This window comes from Aythya marila (assembly GCF_965140915.1).
Source record: "Aythya marila genome assembly, contig: HAP1_HAP1_SCAFFOLD_309, whole genome shotgun sequence".
NCBI lineage: Eukaryota > Metazoa > Chordata > Aves > Anseriformes > Anatidae > Aythya > Aythya marila.
The window spans coordinates 10,179-15,115 of NW_028136746.1; positions in this window are offsets into that span (position 1 = coordinate 10,179).

A 4,937-nucleotide genomic window follows, 5' to 3' on the forward strand; every position below is an offset into this window, starting at 1 on the left:
CTATTTAACATTCTGACAAACAAGAACCCAACAAAACCTAATGGAGACCCTAAAACACGTCAAAAACACCCCAAAAAATATCGGCATCACCCCCAAAACTGGAAGAAAATACGCCAAAACCATCGATCCTCCCCAATACCACCCTAAACCTACCTGATGTTCTCCAAAACCCACAATTTACACTTTTCCACCATGATGACCAACGAGAACCCAACAAAACCCAACAGAGACCCCAAAAAACGTCAAAAACACCACAAAAAATATCAGCATCACCCCCAAAACTGGAAGAAAATCCGCCAAAACCATAGATCCACCCCAAAACCACCCTAAACCTACCTGATGTTCTCCAAAACCCACAATCCACTCCTATTTAACATAATGACCAACAAGAACACAACAAAACCCAACGGAGACCCCCAAAAACGTCAAAAACACACCAAAAAAGAACAGGATCACGCCAAAAAATAGAAGAAAACCCCAAATACCATAGATCCACCCCAAAGACACCCTAAACCTACCTGATGTTCTCCTAATCCCAAAGCACACTCCCAACCACCATAAAATCATTAGGAACTCAACAAAACGCAACGGAAAACCCAAAACACTTCAAAATCACCCGAAGAAAGGAGAGGATCACTCTCCAAAATAGAAGAAAAGCCCAAATACCATGAATCCACGCGAAATGTCCCCTTAAACCTACCTGAAGTTCTCCAAAACCAGCAAGTTACCCTTTTCCAACATGATGACCACGGAAAAATCAATGAAACCCAACGGAGACCCCAAAACACGTCAAAAACACACCAAAATCAACCCAGATCCTAAAAAAAAAAAAAAAAAAAAAAAAAAAAAAAAAAAAAAAAAAAAAGCTAGGATTTAACTCTAAAGAAACCCTTAAACCTACCTGATGTTCTGCAAAACCCACAATCCACTCCTATTTAACATTCTGACAAACAAGAACCCAACAAAACCTAATGGAGACCCCAAAACACGTCAAAAACACCCCAAAAAATATCAGCATCACCCCCAAAACTGGAAGAAAATACGCCAAAACCATAGATCCACCCCAAAACCACCCTACACCTACCTGATGTTCTCCAAAACCCACAATTTACCATTTTCCACCATGATGACAACGGAAAACCCAACAAAACCCAAAGGAGACCCCAAAACACGTCAAAAACACGCCAAAAAAGAACTGGATCAGAAGAAAAAACAAAAACAAAAACCATGAATTTCCCCACTAAACCACCCTAAACTCACCTGATCTTCTCCAAATCTCACATTTCACTCCCATTCACCATGATGACCAACAAGAACCCAACAAAACCCAATGGAGACCACAAAACACCTCAAAAACACGACAAAAAAGAATAGGATCACGCCCAAAAACGAAAGAAAACCCCAAGAAGCCATAGATCCACCCCATATGTCCCCCTAAACCTACCTGATGTTCTCCAAATCCCAAAGTCCACTCCCAACCACCATAAAACCCATTAGGAACCCAACAAAACCCAACGGAGACACCAAAACACGGCATAAACACCCCAAAAAAGAACAGAATCATCCCAAAATAAGAGAAGAAAACCCCCAAAGCCATAGATCCACCCCAAAAGTCCCCCTAAACCTACCTGATGTTCTCCAAAACCCACAATTTACCATTTTCCACCATGATGACAATGGAAAACCCAGCGAAACCCAACAGAGACCCCAAAACACGTCAAAGACACCCCAAAAAATAACACGATCACCCCCAAAAATGAAAGAAAACACCCAGAACCATAGATCCATCCTCAAACCACCCTAAACCTACCTGATGTTCTCCATAACCCGCAATTTACCCTTTTCCACCACGATGAAAATGGAAAACCCAACAAAACACCCCAAAAAAGATCGGGACCACCCCAAAAACAGAAGAAAACCCTAAAAAAAAAAAAAAAAAAAAAAAAAACAGAAGAAATCCCCCAAAGCCATAGATTCACACCCCCAAATTCCTTAAACTCACCTGATGTTCTCCAAAACCCACAATTTACCCTTTTTCACCATGATTACCGAGAACCCAACAAAACCCAAAAGACAACACTAAACACCTAAAAAACTTCCCAAAAAAGAATGGGACCAGCCAAAAAAAAACAGAAGAAAACCCCAAAAACCATGAATCTGCCCCAAAAGTCCCCCTAAACCTACCTGAAGTTCTCCAAAACCCACTATTTACCTTTTCCACCACGATGACAAAGGAAAACCCAACGAAACCCGTCGGAGACCCCATAACACGTCAAAAACACGCCAAAAAAGAACTGGATCAGAAGAAAAAAAAAAAAAAAGAAAAAAAAAAGTATGAATTTTCCCCCAATACCACCCTAAACTCACCTAATCTTCTCCAAAACCCACAATCCACTCCCATTTACCTTATCGACCAACGAGAACACAACGAAACCCAACGGAGACCACAAAACACGTCAAAAACACCCCAAAAAAGAACAGGATCACCCCAAAAAACAGAAGAAAATGCCAAATACCATGAATCCAACCGAAAAGTCCCCCTAAACCTACCTGATGTTCTCCAAAACCCGCAATTTAAAATTTTCCACCACGATAACAACGGAAAACCCAACAAAACACCACAAAAAAGAATGGGACTACCCCAAAAAAAGAAGATAACCCTAAAAAAAAACAGAAGAAATCCCCCAAAATCATAGATTCACCCCCCAAAAATCCTTAAAATCACCTGATGTTCTCCAAAATCCACAATTTACCCTTTTCCCCCATAATGACTGAGAACCAAAAAAAACAAAACGGAGACCCCAAAACACATCAAAAACACCCCCAAACAAGAACAGGATCACCCCAAAACGAAAGAAAACCCCAAAAACCATAGATCCATCCCAAAAGTCCCCCTTAACATACCTGATGTTCTCCAAAACCCACAATTTACCCTTTTCCACCACGATGACAAGGGAAACCCAACAAAACCCAACGGAGATCCCAAAATATGCCAAAAACACCACAAAAAGAATAGGATCACACCCAAAAAAGAAAGAAAATTCCCAAAACCATAGATCCACCCCCCAAAAATCCTTAAACTCACCTGATGTTCTCCAAAACCCACAACTTACCCTTTTCCATCATGATGACCACGGAAAACCCAACGAAACCCAACGGAGACCCCAAAACACGTCAAAAACACACCAAAATCAACTCAGATCCTAAAAAAAAAAAAAAAATGCCATGATTTAACCCTAAAAAAACCCTTAAACCTACCTGATGTTCTGCAAAACCCACAATCCACTCCTATTTAACATAATGACAAACAAGAACCCAACAAAACCTAATGGAGACCCTAAAACACGTCAAAAACACCCCAAAAAATATCGGCATCACCCCCAAAACAGGAGGAAAATCCGCCAAAACCATAGATCCACCCCAAAACAACCCTAAACCTACCTGATGTTCTCCAAAACCCACAATTTACCCTTTTCCACCGTGATGACCACGGAAAACCCAACGAAACACAACAGAGACACAAAAAAATAAAAAAAAATAAAAAAAAAAAAAATCAACCCAGATCCTAAAAAAAAAACAACAACAACAAAAAAAAAACGCCATGATATAACCCCCAAAAAAACTAAAACCTACCTGATGTTCTCCAAAACCCACAATCCACACCTATTTAACATATTGCCCAACAAGAAAACAACAAAACCCAACGGAGACCCCAAAACACCTTATAAACACCCCAAACAAGAACAGGATCACCCCAAAACGAAAAAAACCCCAAATACCATGAATCCACCCCAAACGTCCCCCTTAACCTACCTGATGTTCTCCAAAACCCACTATTTACCATTTTCCAACATGATGACAACGGAAAATGCAACGAAACCCAACAGAGACCCCAAAACACGTCAAAAACACGCCAAAAAGGAACTGGATCAGTAGAAAAAAAAAAAACAAAACCATGATTTTCCCCCAAAACCACCCTAAGCTCACCTGATCTTCTCCAAACCCCACAGTCCACTCCCATTGACCTTAACGACAAACGACAACCCAACGAAACCCAACGGAGACACCAAAACATGTCAAAAACACACCAAAAAAGAACAAGATCACCCCCCAAAAAAAAGAAGAAAAACGCAAATACCATGAATCCACCCCAAAAGTCCCATTAAAACCACCTGAAGTTCTCCAAAACCCGCAATTTACCCTTTTCCACCATGATGACCACGGAAAACCCAACAAAATCCAACGGAGACACCAAAACACGTCAAAAACACCACAAAAAGAATAGGATCACCCCCAAAAACGAAAGAAAAAACCCAAAACCATTGATCCACCCCCCAAAAATCCTTAAACTCACCTGAATTTCTCCAAAACCCACAATTTACATTTTACCACCACGATGACAAAGGAAAAATCAACAAAACCAATCGGAGAACCCAAAACACGTCAAAATAACGCCAAAAAAGAACAGGATCAGAAGGAAAAAAAAAAACAAAACGTATGAACTTTCCCCCAATACCACCTTAAACTCACCTACTCTTCTCCAAAACCCACAATCCACTCCCATTTAACTTAACGACCAACGAGAACCCAACGAAACCCAACAGAGACCACAAAACACGTCAAAAACACCCCAAAAAAGAACAGGATCACGCAAAAAATAGAAGAAAACCCCAAATACCATGAATCACACCCCCTTCCAAAAAAAAAAACGAATACCATAGATCTACCCCAAAAGCACCCTAAACCTACCTGATGTTCTCCAAAACCCACAATCCACACCTATTTAACATAATGACAAACAAGAACACAACAAAACCCAACGGAGACCCCAAAACACATCAAAGTCACCCCAAACAAGAACGGGATCACCCCCAAAACGGAAGAAAATCCCCCAAAAACATAGATCCACCCCAAAACCACCCTACACCTTCATCATG